The sequence below is a fragment of the Aethalodelphis obliquidens genome, unplaced genomic scaffold, assembly GCF_003676395.1.
Source record: "Aethalodelphis obliquidens isolate GAN/ISIS:26980383/991018 unplaced genomic scaffold, ASM367639v1 scaffold96, whole genome shotgun sequence".
In the NCBI taxonomy this organism is placed as follows: Eukaryota; Metazoa; Chordata; class Mammalia; order Artiodactyla; family Delphinidae; genus Aethalodelphis; species Aethalodelphis obliquidens.
The window spans coordinates 2821794-2841131 of NW_020838040.1; positions in this window are offsets into that span (position 1 = coordinate 2821794).

A 19338-nucleotide genomic window follows, 5' to 3' on the forward strand; every position below is an offset into this window, starting at 1 on the left:
CCACCAAAAATCTTTTAAATTAACAAGCAAATAAATTAAAGTTGCAGGATACAAGAATAATGTACAGAAAATTGTTGCATTTTTAATACACTAATAATGAACTATAAGAAAGATAAAGAAAACTAGCTATTTAAAATCACATGGTAAACAATAAAATACCTAGGAATTAACTTAACCAAGGAAGTGAAAGACCTGTACTCTGAAAATTATAAAACATTGATGAAAGAATTTGAAAATGATAAAAAGAAATGGAAAGTTATTCTATGTTCTTGGCTATTGTATATTTTGCTGTTATGAATACTGAGGAACATGTATCTTTCCGTATCAGAGTTTTCTCTGGATATATGCCTGAAAGTGGGATTGCTGGATCATATGGCAACTCTAGTTTTTTGAGGAACCTCCATACTTTTCTCCACAGTAGCTGCATAAATTTACATTCCTATCAATAGTGTAGGAGGGTTCCCTTTTCTCTACACCTTCCCAGCATTTGTTATTTGTAGACTTTTTCATGATGGCTATTCTAATCGGTATGAGGTGATACCTCATTGCAGTTTTGATTTGCATTTCTCTAATAATTAGTGATGGTGATTTTTTCCACATGCTTCTTGGCCATCTGGATGTCTTCTTTGGAAAAATATCATTTTAGGTCTTCTGAACACTTGATGACTGATTGTTTGCTTTTTGATATTAAGTTCTATGAAATGCTTGTATATTTTGGAAATTTAGCCCTTGTCAGTCACATCATTTGCAAATATTTTCTTCCATTCAGTAGGTTGTCTTTTCATTTTGTTTATGGTTTCCTTCACTTTGCAAAAGCTTATAAGTTTGATTAGGTCCCACTTGTTTATTTTTGCTTTTATTTCTTTTGCCTTAGGAGACTGACCTAAGAAAACATTGCTACAATTTATGTCAGAGAATGTTTTGTCTGTTTTCTTCTACAAGTTTTATGGCGTCATGTCTTATGTTTAAGTCTTTAGGCCATTTTGTGTTCATCTTTGTGTGTGGTGTGAGGGACTGTTCTAACTTCATTAATTTACATGCTGTCCAGCTTTCCCAATACCACTTGCTGAACAGACTGTTCATGGTATAGTCTTGTCTCCTTTGTCAAAGATTGATTGACTGTAGGTATGAGGATTTATTTCTGAGCTTGCTATTCTTTTCCATTGATTTGTATATCTGTTTCTGTTCCATTACCTCACAGCTTTGATTATCATAGCTTTGTAATATTGTCTGAAGTCTAGGAGGGTTATGCCTCCAACTTTGTTCTTTTTCCTCAGGATTATCTTGGCAATTCTGGGTCTTCGTGGTTCCATATAAATATTATGTTTATGTATTCTAGTCCTGTGAAAAATGTCATTGATAATATGATTGGGATTGCATTCAATCTGTAGATTGCTTTGGGTAGTATGGCCATTTTAACAATTGGATTTCTTCCAATTGAACAGAATGGGATATGTTTTTATTTCTTTGAATTATCTTCAGTTTCCTTTGTCAAAGTTTCATAGTTCTCAAAATGTAAGTCTTTCACCTCCTTGGTCAGGTTTATTCCTAAATATTTTATTTTACTTTTTTGATGTGGATTTTACAAGAGATTGTTATTTTTTTTTATTTTCTCTTTCTGATATTTCATTATTAGTGTAAAGAAATGCAACAGATTTCTGTATGTTAATCTTATATCCTGCTATATTGCTGAATTCATTTATCAGTTCTACTAGTTTTTGTGTGGAGTCTTTAGGATTTTCAATATATTGTATTGTCATCTGCATATAATGACAATTTTACCTTTTTCCTTCCATAGAAAACTTTTATCTATTTTTCTTATCTGATTGCTGTGGCTAGGACTTCCAATACTATGTTGAGTATAAGTGGTGAGAGTGGGCATCCTTACCTTGTTCCAGATTTTAGTGGGAAGGATTTCAGTTTTTCACCATTGACTATTATGTTGGCTCTGGGTTTATCATAAAAGGCTTTTGTTATGCCAAGATATGTTCCCTCAACTTTGGTTTATGTATCCACTTTTGTGAGAGTTTTTATCCTGAATGGATGTCAAAATTTATCAAATGCTTTTTCTGCATTTATTGAGATGATCATGAGATTTTTGCCCTTTTTGTTGCTGTTGATGTTGTTTATCATATTGATTGATTTGCATATGTTGAACCATCCTTGTGACCCTGTAATGAATCCAAATTGATCATAGTGTATGATCCTTTTTATATTTTGTTGGATTTGGTTTGTTAATATTTTGTTGAAGATCTTTGTATCTATAGATATCAAATGTATTGGCCTATACTCTTTTATTTTTTAGTGACTTTGTCTGGTTTTGGTATCAGGGTGATGGTGGCTTCATAGAATGACTTTTAGTGTTCCCTCCTCTTCAATCTTTTGAAAGAGTTTGAGAAGTATTGGTATAATTTCCTCTTTGTGTATTTGGTGGATTCCCCAGTGAAGCAATCTGGTCTTAGATTTTTATTTACAAGAAGGTTTTTTGTTTGTTTCTTTTTTTGTTTTTAACTACAGATTCTACTTCATGTCTAGTGATCAATCTTTTCAATTTATCTATTTCTTGATTCAGTTTTTGTGGGAGGTATGTTTCTAGAAACTTGTCCATTTATTATAGTTTCTCCAATTCATTGACATATAATTGTTCATAATATCCTCTTATGGTTTTTTTGTTTTTCATTTGTTTGTTTTGGTATTTCTATTGTATCAGTATTATTTTCTCCTCTTTCATTTCTTATTTTGTTTACTTGGGTCCTCTCTCTTTTCTTGTTTGTAAGCCTGTCCAGAGTATTGTCAATTTTCTTTATCCTTTAAAAAAAAGACCTCTTGATTTATTTTTTTTTATCTTTATTTTATTTATTTCTCCCTGATCTTTATTATTTCCATTCTTTGGCTGACTTTAGGGGTTTTTCTTTGTTCTTTGTTTTCTAATTCTTTTAGGTGGTAGGTTAGGTTGTTTGAGAGTTTTCTTATTTTTTTTGAGAAAGTCCTGTATCTCTATGAACATCACTCTTAGTACTGCTTCTGCTGCATTCCATAGATTTTGTATGTTACATTTTCATTGTCATTTGTCTTGAGGTATTTTTAAATTTCCTCTTTGATTTCATCAATGACTCATTGTCTACTCTCCATATAATTTTTTTTTTCTAATTTATATTTCTGTGATTGTTTCCTACTTTCATGCTGTTTGGTCAAAAAAGATACTTGAAATCATTTCTATTGTCTTGAATTTTGGGGGGCTTGTTTTATGTCCTAGTATGTGGTCTATCCTAGAGAATGTTCTACATGCACTTGAAAAGAATGTTTATTCTTCTTTTCTTGGTGGTAATGTCCTGAAGAAGTCAATTAAGTCTACATGTTCTATTGTGTCATTTAGGGTCTCTGTTGCCTTAATGATGTTCTACCTGGAAAATCTGTCCATTGATGTCAGTTAAGTGTTAAAGTCTCCTATTATTGTATTTTCATCCATTTCTCCCTCTGTGTCTGGTAGTATTTGTTTTATATATTTAGGTGTTCCTATATTGGGTGCATATATGTCAGCAAGGGTAATATTTTCTCCCTTTATTGATCCCTTTATCATTATACAGTGTCTTTCTTCATCTTCCTTTGTTTCAAATTCTATTTCATCTGATATGAGTATTGGTACCCAAGCTTTCTTGTCATTTCCATTTGTATGATATATCTTTTACATCCCCTTACTTTCAATCTATGTTTGTCCTTTGTCCTAAAGTGGGTATCTTGTAGGCAGCATACTATATCTTCTTGCTTTATTATCCAATCTACCACTCTATGTCTTTTGACCAGAACATTTAGTCCATTGACATTTAAAGTAATTATTGATAGGTATGTATTTATTACCATTTTAAAACTTGTTTTCCAGTTGATTTTTTTATTTCATTTTTGTTCCTTTCTTTTCAATTTTCTTTCTGTGGTTTGATGGTTTTCTTTTGTATTATGTTTGAATTATCTTATTTTTGGTTTTTATGAATATATCATAAGATTTTGATTTGTGGTTTCCCTGTTTTTCAAGTATATTAAACCTTTACTATATTTACTTGCTTTAGACAGGTAGTCATATAAGCTCAAACACATTCTGAAAAAAATCTATATTTTCTTACTCTCCTCCCCCACATTTTATGACTTTGATGTTCTACTTTACATCTTTGTGTTTATCATTTTTCTGTTCATTGTAGTTATAATTGCTTTCACAAAATTTTTTTTTGATTTTTTTTTAAATCTATGTACTGGCTTATTTATGTGATCTACCATCTTTTTATATATTTGCTTTTCCTGTTGTGATTTTCTCTTTCCTATAGAATCATGCTCTTTTATATTTATTTAGATAAGACCTTTCAATATTTCTTTTAGGGTAGGTTTAATATTGCTGTATTATTTTAGTTTTTGCTGGTCTCAGAAATTCTTTATCTATCCTTCTGTTCTAAGTTATAATCTTACTGGGTAGAGTATCCTAGCCCTTTCAGGACTTTGGGTATATCTTGCCACTCCCTCTGGCCTGCACTGTTTCTGTAGATAAATTAGTGATAGCTTTATGGGGTTTCCCTTGTAAATAACTCATTGTTTTTCTCTTCCTGCTTTTAGAATCCTCTCTTTATCTTTAAATTTTTCTATTTTAATTATAATATGTCTTGGTGTAGGTCTGTTTGGGTGCATCTTTTTGGGAACCTATGTGCATTCTGTACCTGGATATCTGTTTTCCTTTTTTAGGTTTGAGAATTTTTCAGCTGTAATTTCTTCAAATACATTTTCAATTCCTTTTTCTCTTTTTTTCTTTTTCTGGGATCCCTGTTATGTGTTGATTGGCACACATTATATTATTCCTTAGGTTTCATATATTGCTTTCATGTTTTTCATTTGTCTCTCTGTCTGCTGTTCTGATCAGGTGATTTCCATTTTCTATCTCCCAAATCACTTATTTGTTCTTCTGCATTAGTTTGCTACTTACTGCCTGTAGTTCAGTTTCATCTAGGCAATTGAGTTGTCTAATTTTGATTGGCTCCTCTTTATAGTTTCTGGTTTCTTGTTTTGGTGATCTGCATTTCTTTATTTGGTCAGAATTTTTATTACCTCCTTTTTGAACTTGTGGTCTGGCAAACTGGAGAGGTCTGTTTCATTGTTTATTCTTTTAAGGGAATTAGCTTGTTCTTTTGAGTGTTTCCTCTGCTTCTTCATTTTACTTATATTACTCTGACTATGAATTTAGGAGAATCAGTTATCTAGTGTGGTCTTGAAAGACTGTTTTTATGTGTGAGCATGCCTGTGTAGCCTACATAAGTCTAATATTCTTGGTGCAAGGGCTCTTTTTGGTATGGATGTCTGTCATGTCTTTTCACAGGGTATAATGGCTGTTATCTCTTTGATAGGGGGTGTGATTGGTATTGTGGTAACCAGAGCCTGCACTGCACTTTTTGCTCTATGGTTGTCACAATGCTGTTGTGAGCAGGGTCTGATCCACAATTGTTGAAGTGGAAGCCCCCAATGTCACTTCTAAACTGTAGTGTGAGGTAGGTGGGACTGCAACACTTCTGCTGGAAAAGGAGCCACTGAGTATTCCTCTGCAGGAGCTGTCCACTCGGAAGTGTGCTCTGTGATGTCACCTGTCATGCTTTGTGTGAGCTCACTAAGTACACTTTTGTTGGCACTGCCCTCAGCCCTGCCTCAGCCTTGGGAACTCAAACAATTGGCCCTGATGTCCTTCAGGCACTGGGCTCACAAAGCCACCAGTGCAAATCTGCCAAAGTCCAATACCTGGACCTGACGTGAGAGCACAGGGAATCAGCCCAGACCCCAACCCTGTCTCCCTGTGTGTGTGCCCACAAAGCCCACAGTTGCTGACACTGGACCTGTCCCAGCCACTGGACTGCCAGTAATCTACTCAAATATCCCACAGGCGCTGTGCTCACAAAGCTGCTAGAAGCAGAAATCTGCCTAAGTTGTGCAGCTGCTGGGAATAGCCTAGATTTCAGCTCCACCCCTGCTTGTGGCCAACCTGTGCTTGCCTGCTCCCTGAGATTGTAGATGTGGAGCCCTGCCTGCTGTGAGCATGCTGACAATGAGGTTGCTATGGTGGGGACATGATGCCCCTTTTATGTACATGTTAATAATGGGGCTTCTATGGCAGATCCGGACTTTGTCCTATGCACACTCCTGGTTGCGACCCAGACCACACTCCAGGCCCTTTGGGCTATCTCTGTGAAGCCAATAGCAGTCCTCTCCCCAGGTCTGTCTGATGAAGCCCAAGTTTCAGCACCCAGGCAGCCACATACTAGGAAATACAATGAGTTGGCCAGGACTGTCTGTGCTGGTCTCTCTCTGTCCCACCTGTTTCAAGCCAGTTTCTGCACTCTCCTCTGAGCATCTGAAGCTCAATATCTACTCCACCTGATTTCCCAGCAGCTGAAGGGAGTCACCTTTCCTCTTTCATAGCTCTGTCCCAAGGGCACAGCTCTCATCCCTAATCCCTTTTGTTTTCCCTCCCTTTTGTCCTACCCAGTTATGTGGTGAACTTTCTTGCAGCTTTGGTTGTATGAAATCTTCTGTCAGCGTTCAGTAGGTATTCAGTGAGAATTGTCCCACATGTAGATCTATTTTTGATGTATTTTGTGGGAGGAGGTAAGCTCCATGTCTTTCTATTCCACCATTGTGATCTCTGCCCTTAAAAATAGTTTTTAAAATAAGCATCGTGTCTGTCATACTTCTTTTTCTGAGCCTGATGGGAATGCAAATTTCACAATTAAATTAATTTTATCTTAAACTAATTAAAATTTTATTTTAATGTTTACTGTTTAATACCAAAAATCATCTTGTTAATATAAAAGCAAGATCTAGGGTTAGTTTGTGTAACCTCAGTTTCACACCTTATATTCCCACTTGTAAAACCCTTCAACTTCCTGTTCTTGGGGCATACACAGGGTTTGGTGTGGTTGTGAAAGTTCAGATTCTTGCCAAAATGCCTGTATACATTATTACATCTGTGAGAACTAAAGGACAGGGTTTTAGCCAGTTAATGGCTAAGAACAGTGGTTCAGGATGGGAATATTCCCTCTACCCACCACTGGGTATTAGCATCCTTTTACAGGATGCTGCTCTAGCCCACTGCTCACATGCAGTACACACAGTCCTCAGTTTGCATTGCTCCTGCAACTGCATATATTCCCTCAGTTATTGCCACTTTGTTTTCCAGCCAGGACGTTTTGTTCTCTTGACCCAACATAAAAAGACATGAGCTGTTGCTGGCTGGTGAACTTCATGAACAATCTTTTCAACAGAACATAGTTGAAGATGAAGTTTGTCAGTCTTGTCAGAAACTGTACATATGTACCAAACCTGTACATCTGTACCAAAAGTTTTAGGTGAATGTCCTGGCTCTTGTGATGATTGTGGCGATTGACTCCATTGATGAAACTTCTGTCCAGCTCTGATAAATTTTAAGGAAGTATTGGACTGTGTTATATAATAGATCTCATATTTAATGACTTATCAGACCAAGTGAAAAATAAGTTTGGCATACAGAATTCAATAAAGGAATGTATAATATATAAGAAGTAATGATGATAAGTGGTAAAAGACATGTTAATTATGTAAAATAATTCTTGATTACTTAATGCATTTTATGATTTTTTTTTGAAAATCAGACATTCTAATATGAAAAAATATATCTGGAAATAAATTATAGTATATTGCATAAATCCTAGAAAGTGAATGTCACTATGGGTAAGGGAAACTTCATATTATGGATGATGTTTGGACAGATTATAAAGACTTTGATACTTGATAATAATGTTTATTAATTATTAATATTTATCTTTCTAATTTCAGCTTGGAATCTCACAGGGCTGTGATTATTTTTAGTATGACTACTTCATATTCTACCCCTAATATAGTGACAAACTGTATCTCTTATTCTTGAATGTCATTTTTTTCTAGTTTCCTAGTCACCTCTAACACAGAGTTTCTGTAAAGAGTTTTCAACTTTGTTTGTAATTATACGTTCATCTCTATGAATCCTGACTGACTGAATAGCATCTCAGCAGTTAATTCACAAGGAAACCACCAATTCAACATAGTGTACAGCAGATTTAAGAAAAACGCATCGTGGAAAAGTGACAGGACATATACCAGCAAGAATTTAAAATTAAATGTTGACCATTAGAGCTGCTAAGATAATTTATTGCTTAACTCGTACAATTATGTTCAAACCTTTTATCATGTTTATGTTCTCTTTCTTTACCAATCTTTCATCTCTTCTTTCTTCCCTTGTACTACTCCTTCTAATTTCCATAATTGTCAATATTTATTATGCAGAGCAATTGACCTATGTCACTTTTATCCTGAAGTAACTCAGATCAAAATAGTTCATAAAGATTTTGTGAGCTAAAATAAAGGCAGGTCAGTCACCTAAAAGAGAATATTTTCTGTTAGCTCTAGAAGTAAATTTTATTTTTCTAATATGTAAAAAAAAAATAATTAATTTTTACTGGAGTATAATTGCTTTACAATGTTGTGTTAGTTTCTACTGTACAGCAAAGTGAATCAGTTCTACTTATACATATATCCCCTCTTTTTTTGGATTTCCTTCCCATATAGATCACCACAGAGCATTGAGTAGAGTTCCTTGAGCTATACAGTATGTTCTCATTAGTTATCTATTTTATACATAGTATCAATAGTGTATATATGTCAACCCAATCTCCCAATTCATCCCACCTCTGTTTTCCCACCTTGGTGTCCATTACATTTGTTGCTTATGTTTGTGTCTCTATTTCTGCTTTGCAAATAATATCATCTATACCATTTTTCTAGATTCCACATATATGCATTAATATATGATATTTGTTTTTCTCTTTCTGACTTACTTCACTCTGTATGACAGTTTGTATGTCCATCCACATCTCTACCAATGACCCAACTTCTTTCCTTTCTATGGCTGAGAAATATTCCATTATATATATGCTACAAAGCTACAGTAATAAAGACAGTATGGTACTGGCACAAAAACAGAAATTCAGACCAATGAAACAGGATAGAAAGCCCAGAGATAAACCCACTCACCTATGGTCACCTAATCTATGACAAAGGAGGCAAGAATATACAATGGAGAAAAGACAGTCTCTTTAATAAGTGGTGCTGGGAAAACTGGACAGCTACATATAAAAGAATGAAATTACAACACTCCCTAACACCATACACAAAAATAAACTCATAATGTATTAAAGAACTGAATGTAAGACCAGACACTATAAAACTCTTAGAAGAAAACATGGACAGAGCACTCTATGACATAAATCACAGCAAGATCCTTTTTGACCCACCTCCTGGAGCAGCAGTCCCCAACCTTTTTGGCACCAGGGACTGGTTTCGTGGAAGAGAATTTTTCCACAGACAAGGGGTGGGGGATTGTTCAGGCTGTAATGCGAGCGATGCAGAGCAACAGATGAAGCTTCCCTCACTTGCCTGCTGCTCACCTCCTGCTGTGCAGCCCCGTTCCTAATAGGACACGGCCTGGTAGCAGTCCACGGCCTGGGGGTTGGGGACCCCTGTCCTAGAGAAATTAAAATAAAAACAAAAATAAAGAAACGGGTCCTATTTTTCTAATACTTATATTTGCTGATCTTTTTAAGGAAAGTTCTAACGGAAAAAGAATGTAGACTATCAAATCACAATAGGAGGGAGAAATCATGGACTATCTTTAAAATAAAAGTATGGAAATATATTTTCCCAGAAAATGTAAACAAAAAAGGAAGATTGACAACCTTATTTTTATTTATAGATGAATAAGGAAAATATTAAATAATGAGGGGGGTACTGCATATTATTAAATATGTTTTTTTAATTCATTTTTTTCTTTTTTGTTAAGCTATAATTACATATAACATTGTGTAAGTTTAAAGTATATAATTTAATTTGGTACATTTATATATTGCAATATGATTACCACCATATCATTAGCTAATATCTTTCCATTATGTCCAATAAATTAATTTCTTTGGGGTTGTGAAAACATTTATGATCTACTTTCTTAGAAAATTTGAAATATCTAACACATTATTGTTAACTATAATCATAAATGTTGTTCATTAGATCTCCAAGACTTATTCATCACCTAATTTTAAGTGTGTGCTCTTTGAACATCTCTCCCAATCTCTTCCTTCTTCCACACTCCAATCCTTTGTAATGACTAATCTACCCTTTTTCTATGAGGCTTTTTTAGGTTCCACATAGAAATTATATCATACAATATTTATCTTTCTCTGTCTGACTTATCTCATTCAGCATAATGTTCTCCTTTTGTATCCATGTTCCAAATGGTAGGATTTCCTTCTTTCTCATGGCTGGATTATGTTCACGTGATATCTATCTATCATCTATCTATCTATTTCTACCATCTAACTCACATCTTGTTTATCCATTCATCCATTGACAGACGTTTAAATTGTGTCCCTATCTTGGATAATGTGAATAATATTACAATAAACATGGGAGACAAGAGTGCAGATATCTCTTCAATATCCCATCTTCATTTCTTTCTTTTTTTTTTTTTTTCCTATCTTCAGGTGGGAGATACTCTTTATAGGTCCTGTTAATATCTGGGGCTTTCTCTGACCTTTTATGGATGCACCTGTTCCATGTTTCTTGTTCTCTCTTGTGGTTGAATTCTTAAGTTCCTATGTCTTCTCTAAATTTTACAATGCACTTGGTTGACTGTTGATCACCTCCGTTTTATTTTCCCCATGGTGAAACTATAGCCCAAGACTGTGGTTCTCCCTTGCCCACAGATCCTCTTCTGTTTTCTGCACACACTCCTGTGTACCTGTGTTTGTTCTCTACCCTGTCCTCTGGAACACCCACAAGGAGCCAGCCACAAAGTGGTGGCAGTTATGTGTTTGACACTTAGGGCATCAGTGGTACCCACTGGCCAGCTGGGGGATCCTCAGGTGAGATTTCCCTGTGGTCGTGGGTTGGCTTCCTGTTAATCTACAATGGAGTCAGCTAGAATCTTGTCCCTCTCATGTCCTCTGATATTTTTTATCTGTCTCTTTCCCAATCTCTTCCCTCCCCCCAGTCAGGAAACTCTCACTTTTATACTTTAGGAGAGAAATGGGTTTCTTTAGCATTATCACCTACAGCTGAGGAAGCCAGACCTTCACTCATCATTCTTTACTTTTTCCTGCAGAAATGATCCCTGTTCTCCTCTTTCTCTAAGTTATGCCACACTATGAGGAGAGGTGATCCTGGAAAATTTCCTCTCGTCCACTCCAATGCATCCAAACTCTTTGCTCTACTAAGTACTGGAATTTCTCCTCTAGAAATCTCCACTTCTACAAATGCTGTCATGTTCATGGATATCTATCCAAGTCAGTGTTTTTTTAGGTGATACTGCTGAAAGGGATTGGAGATCATTCACAGGATTCTGCCAAATCCACAGCCAATGACAAGGTTCATCAACCCAATACCCTAACACACAGGTGGGTAATACTACTCCTGGGTCCCTTGGCCTATGGTGCTGCATCCCACAGCTCCCACAGTGGTACTTTTGTTTGTGGATAGTTGTCAAATTTTAGATGTTAGGAAGAGTCAAAAGCAAGGGATGGCTTATGCTGCCCTGATGGTGATGTCACTCAGGACATTTTTTATTATAATATAATAATATTATAATATCTATTCTTAATGGAACAATGTAAGGGGCCTCCTTCAAAATTTGACAAATTAAGTAGAAAAATAAATTCATGAAGGATAAAGAAACAAGCTTAATTGAATTAAAATATCTTTATAGAATTGTTAGAACAGCTACCATAGCATAAGAACACTTAAATGCTCTTCACTTGTAGTTATCTATTTGTCTTGCTGCATAGCCAACCTGTGTAGAGACAGAGCTTTTTTTCCCTCATTTTTATTTTACAGCTTTACATTTCTAATGGGTGCTTGTTATACCCTAATAAATTATAGAGTAAATTTTATAACTATGATAGCCAGTTCAGAAGTAAGGTAGGAATAATGAAAGGAGGGAGAGAAGGAAAGAAAAAGGAAAAAATAAAGTTTAAAAATAATTTATGTGTAAACCACATTTTATGCATTGTATTGGGTGATTTCAGAAGCACAAACCAATTATTTTTCAGAAACAATAGTTAAAATGTCAGAAAGGCATTTGTATGCAAATGAATACATGATAGGAAACCATGCACTTAACCTTTCCTGCAGCTTCAGATGTGGAACTGTCTTTCCTACTTTTGCACAGTAATCCACGTTACTGAAAAATTTACTTCACAAGTCTTTGTTACGTAGTCTCTGTGGCTTGGGCAGTTGTATTCTATTCTGTAAGTAGTTTCAACAAGTCCCATGAAAAATGGCCAGGGATTTTAAAGTCTTCTTGCTCTCCCATCTGCTCCTGGGAGCTGCTCTACTTAAAGTACAATTTTTATGTCAGCAAGTTAACAGTCTGCCAAAGGATGGGTTCACAAACATTTACCTGCCAGAGTCTTTAGCAAAAGATCAAAACTAATCTCACATATTACAGTTAAATGTGCTCAGTTTTTCATAACACTGTTTGGCACATGCTTTATCATGAGTGGTCAGTGAAATATGTACGTAAATAAATACATGCACATTGCTTTAGCACTTATTTACATAAGTATTCCCAGTGACATTAAATTCACATTCAAATATCTAACCACCTGTCTAACCCTTCTACCCCTTTTTTTGTGTTTGTCCTGATGAATGTGAACTGATACTTATGAAGCAAATTTATGTATAAACTATTTTGGCTGACTGGGAAATCTATAGAAAATGAAAGAAAACAAAAAGTTCTAAGTTGCTTAAAGCACATTTATTTTTACAAAGTAATCATTTAAAGTTGAATGTGTTAAACTTTTAAGTCTTACCTACTTTACTTTTCTTTTGGTTTATATTTCTCTTATGTAACTTATTAGGCCTCTGTGATGTCAATTGGTAAAAAGTAACCATCCCTAAATTACAAATAAATAAATAACAGCTAAGTGAAGATAAACTTAGTACAGTTGTTCTCAGAATCTAAACCTAAGTAAAGATCCATTGAAAAGTTTTTACCAATCCAAAACAAAATATTTTAAAACATGATTACTTGGTGATTTTGTCACATTAGCAAATTTATTCAATTTATTGATGTGCCTTTTTACTCTGGGATTGTGCTCTTCTTACTCTTTCATTGTTACTTTATCTTTTCTCTTATAAAGTGAGATAATAGGCAACAACTTTTATTTTAATTTTTTAATGAACAGATTTGAACAAATAACTTACTGTTCTTGTATTGGTGCCCCTTGTCATTCATTCTTATTTTATCTCATCTTTTGGTCTCCTTCTTATCCATCCATATTTTATTTTATTTATCTTTCAAATCCAACAACATGGGACTAATTGGTTGGACAACAAATAACACATAATTGGTGAAGTTGATTAAAAAATTAGTTCTTTTTATTCTCATCCAGTATATTTTTCCATTATAAAGGGCTTTCTCTACATCAAAAAAAAAAAGAAACAGATTTGAGTTTCATATACTTGTGTAATCAATACAGAAAGAAATATTCAAAATGGCACAAGTATATTTTCAATGTACTATGTGGTAAGATGAATTGTTGTGTCACATACAATGGAGATTTATAACAGTCATGGGAGTAATTGATCATCTTTAAGCATTGTAAGGTCTAATCAATCAATATGTTGACAGTATAACCATAATAATAACCTATTCTTATCTAAAGAGAATCTTAAGAATCTTTCTTTTGTAGTTTTGGATAAATAAATTGTATTCATTGACAACTACTGAAATACCAATGAGTACATTGATTCTTTAAATTATGTTCCATTATCTAAAAATAAACTTCAAATTATTCTTAGTCAAAAATAGCTAGTGGGATAATTTAGAGGGTGTCCTTTAAGAACATGACACTTCAATATATTTAGAGTAAAATTATTCCTGTGGTCCCCTAAGGCTTTTCTTCTTTCTGTGGGGAAAATAAAAAAGAAAAACCAACAACAAAATGTTAACATAATTTTGTCCAGACAGTTGGGAATAGATTTTTGTGTGTGTGTGATGTTATTAAGTTTCTAGCAATGAAAAATATTAATTCTGTACAAGATGAGCACTTGTTACTGGGACATTCCCAGTTTATACTTTTTTACCTGAAGTTACATCCAGTTCAGAATTTGTCATGGATTTTTCAATATGGATTATGCTTTCCATATTGAGTCTATAAATTTTTGCCTATCCTTACACCTTGAAAATTTTCTGTAGTGTTTCTAAAAGTTTTAATTTCTAAATTTAACTCTATAATACTTTTAAGTTGTTATATTTACTATTATTTATATAATACAAAAACATATATTATATATATATATTTAAAGTTGAACGTATTCTTAAAATTTTAAGCTCTACATACTTTTCTATTTATATAGACACACATACATATACATATATAAGTATACATATTATATATTTATGTATAATATATATTTATGTATAATATATACTATATATCATTATTATATCAGGTATCATATATAACTATTACAATGCCTACAACTTCCAGTATAATGTTGAATAAAGGTTATGAGATTGAACATCCTTGCTTAATTTCCAATCTTAAGGGTAAAGCATTGTAGTCTTTTACTATCAGGTATGATGTGGGCTATAGAATTTTGGTAGATGATATCAATACTTATCAAATCGATGCAATTACTTCTTATACCTAATTTGCTGAAAAAGATTGTTTTATTTGAAAACTTTCCTTGTTTTAAATATTTAGTTCTATATATACTTTCATACTTAATGCTAAGAAACTAGATACTTTCCACCTAAGACCAGGGAGAATGCAGGGACACCTTCTGTCTCCACTACTAGGAAATATCACAGTGGAAGTCACAGCTGATCTAATAAGAAATAAAATGTGTACCAATTGGAGAGGAAAAAAAAATTGTCTTTGTTCACAGATGACATGATTATGTAGGAAATCAAAAAAAATTGACAAAAATCTACTGAAATAAATAAATGATTATTGCAATGTTTCAGAATACATACAAGGTTAACATAAAATTGTCAAATGCTTTCCTATATACTAGCAATAAACAATTAGAATTTAACATTACAACATATTATTCACATTAACACCTAAATATGAAATATTTAGATATGAATGTAATAAAATATGTACAAAATTTGTATGAGGAAATCATTTTATAGATTTCTGATAAAAGGCATAAAAATATACATAAATTAATGGAGAGATATTCCATGTTCATGGATAAGAATATTCAATATTATAAAGATGTCTGTTTATCCAAAATTGATCTACAAATTAAACACAATCTCAATCATAATAACAAATTATTGTGATGATATTGACAAACTGATTCTACAGTTTGTATGGAACTGCAAAGACAATAGCTAACACTATATTGAAGAACAACAATATCAGAGGACTAATATTACCCAACTTCAGAACTTACAGCCATAGTAATTAAGATAGTATTGGACTTCCGGGAAGATGGCAGAAGAGTAAGACGCGGAGATCACCTTCCTCTCCACAGATACACCAGAAATACATCTACGCGTGGAACAACTCCTACAGAACACCTACTGAACGCTGGCAGAAGACCTCAGACCTCCCAAAAGGCAAGGAACCCCCCACGTAGCTGGCTAGGGCAAAAGAAAAAACTAAACAGAGACAAAAGGATAGGGACGGGTCCTGCACCAGCGGGAGAGAGCTGTGAAGGAGGAAAAGTGTCCACACACTAGGAAGCCCCTTCGCGGGTGGAGACTTCGGGAGGCGGAGTGGGGGAGCTTGGGAGCCGCGGAGGAGAGCACAGCAACAGGGGTGCGGAGGGCAAAGCGGACAGATTCCAGCGCAGAGGATCGGGCCGACCGGCACTCACCAGCCGAGAGGCTTGTCTGCTCGCCCGCCGGGGCGGGCGGGACTGGGAGCTGAGGCTCCGGCTTTTGTCGGAGCGCCGGGAGAGGACTGAGGTTGGCGGCGTGAACACAGCCTGCAGGGCGTTGGTGCGCCGCGGCTGGCCAGGAGAGAGTCAGGGGAGGGGTCTGGACCTGCCGAAGAGGCAAGAGACTTTTACGTCCCTCTTTGTTTCCTGGTGCACGAGGAGAGGGGATTAAGAACGCTGCTTGAGAGAGCTCCAGGGACGGGCGCGAGCCGCGGCTAAGAGTGCGGAGCCCAGAGACGGACATGGGACGCTAAGGCCGCTGCTGCCGCCGCCAGGAGGCCTGTGTGCGAACACAGGTCACTAGCCACACGCCCTTCTGGGGAGCCTGTGCAGCCCGCCACTGCCAGGGTCCCGGGATCCAGGGACGGCTCCCCGGGAGAGCGCACGGCGCGCCTCAGGCTGCAGCGTCACGCCGGCCTCTGCCGCTGCAGGCCCGCCCCGCACTCCGTGACCCTCCCTACCCCCCGGCCTGGGTGAGCCAGAGCCTCCGAATCAGCGGCTCCTTTAACCTCGTCCTGTCTGAGCAAAGAACAGACGCCCTCCGGCGACCTACACGCACAGGCGGGGCCAAATCCAAAGCTGAGCCCCTGGGAACTGTCAGAACAAAGAAGAGAAAGGGAAATCTCTCCCAGCAGCCTCAGAAGCAGCGGATTAAAGCTCCACAATCAACTTGATATACCCTGCATCTGTGGAATACCTGAATAGACAACGAATCATCCCAAATTAAGGAGCCCTGTGGATGAAAGGCTCTTGGTGCTGCAGCCAGGACTCAGTGCTGTGCCTCTGAGGTGGGAGAGCCAACTTCAGGACACTGGTCCACAAGAGGCCTCCCAGCTGCACATAATATCAAACAGCAAAAATCTCCGAGAGATCTCCATCTCAACGCCAGCACCCAGCTTCACTCAACGACCAGCAAGCTACAGTGCTGGACATCCTATGCCAAACAACTAGCAAGACAGGAACACAACCCCACCCATTAGCAGAGAGGCTGCCCAAAATCATAGTAAGTCTACAGACACCCCAAAACACACCACCAGACGTGGACCTGCCCACCAGAAAGACAAGATCCAGCCTCATACACCAGAACACAGGCACTAGTCCCCTCCACCAGGAAGCCTACACAACCCACTGAACCAACCTTAGCCACTGGGGACAGACACAAACAACAACAGGAACTACGAACCTTCAGCCTGCAAAAAAGGAGACCCCAAACACAGTAAGATAAGCAAAATGAAAAGACAGAAAAACACACAGCAGATGAAGGAGCAAGATAAAAACCCACCAGACCTAACAAATGACGAGGAAATAGGCAGTCTACCTGAAAAAGAATTCAGAATAATGATAGTAAGGTTGATCCGAAATCTTGGAGATAGAATGGACAATAGAATGGACAAATTGCAAGAATCAGTTAACAAGGACCTAGAAGAACTAAAGATGAAGCAAGCAACGATGAACAACACAATAAATGAAATTAAAAGTACTCTAGATGGGATCAATAGCAGAATAACTGAGGCAGAAGAACGGATAAGTGACCTGGAAGATAAAATAGTGGAAATAACTACTGCAGAGCAGAATAAAGAAAAAAGAATGAAAAGAACTGAGGACAGTCTCAGAGACCTCTGGGACGACATTAAACGCACCAACATTCGAATTATAGGGGTTCCAGAAGAAGAAGAGAAAAAGAAAGGGACTGAGAAAATATTTGAAGAGATTATAGTTGAAAACTTCCCTAATATGGGAAAAGAAATCATTAATCAAGTCCAGGAAGCACAGAGAGTCCCATACAGGATAAATCCAAGGAGAAATACGCCAAGACACATATTAATCAAATTGTCAAAAATTAAATACAAAGAAAACATATTAAAAGCAGCAAGGGAAAAACAACAAATAACACACAAGGGAATCCCCATAAGGTTAACAGCTGATCTTTCAGCAGAAACTCTGCAAGCCAGAAGGGAGTGGCAGGACATATTGAAAGTGTTGAAGGAGAAAAACCTGCAACCAAGATTACTCTACCCAGCAAGGATCTCATTCAGATTTGATGGAGAAATTAAAACCTTTACAGACAAGCAAAAGCTGAGAGAGTTCAGCACCACCAAACCAGCTCTACAACAACGGCTAAAGGAACTTCTCTAGGCAAGAAACACAAAAGAAGGAAAGGACCTACAATAACGAACCCAAAACAATTAAGAAAATGGGAATAGGAACACACATATCGATAATTACCTTAAATGTAAATGGACTAAATGCTCCCACCAAAAGACACAGACTGGCTGAATGGATACAAAAACAAGACCCATATATTTGCTGTCTACAAGAGACCCACTTCAGACCTAGAGACACATACAGACTGAAAGTAAGGGGATGGAAAAAGGTATTTCATGCAAATGGAAACCAAAAGAAAGCTGGAGTAGCAATTCTCATATCAGACAAAATAGACTTTAAAACAAAGACTATTAGAAGAGACAAAGAAGGACACTACATAATGATCAAGGGATCGATCCAAGAGGAAGATATAACAATTGTAAATATTTATGCACCCAACATAGGTGCACCTCAATACATAAGGCAAATACTGACAACCATAAAAGGGGAAATCGACAGTAACACATTCATAGTAGGGGACTTTAACACCCCACTTTCACCAATGGACAGATCATCCAAAATGAAAATAAATAAGGAAACACAAGCTTTAAATGATACATTAAACGAGATGGAGTTAATTGATATTTATAGGACATTCCATCCAAAAACAACAGAATACACATTTTTCTCAAGTGCTCATGGAACATTCTCCAGGATAGATCATATCTTGGGTCACAAATCAAGCCTTGGTAAATTTAAGAAAATTGAAATTGTATCAAGTATCTTTTCTGACCACAACGCCATGAGACTAGATATCAATTACAGGAAAAGATCTGTAAAAAATACAAACACATGGAGGCTAAACAATACACTACTTAATAATGAAGTGATCACTGAAGAAATCAAAGAGGAAATCAAAAAATACGAAGAAACAAATGACAATGGAGACACAACGACCCAAAACCTGTGGGATGCAGCAAAAGCAGTTCTAAGGGGGAAGTTTATAGCAATACAAGCCCACCTTAAGAAGCAGGAAACATCTCGAATAAACAACCTAACCTTGCACCTCAAGCAATTAGAGAAAGAAGAACAAAAAAACCCGAAAGCTAGCAGAAGGAAAGAAATCATAAAAATCAGATCAGAAATAAATGAAAAAGAAAGGAAGGAAACAATAGCAAAGATCAATAAAACTAAAAGCTGGTTCTTTGAGAAGATAAACAAAATAGATAAACCACTAGCCAGACTCATCAAGAAAAAAAGGGAGAAGAC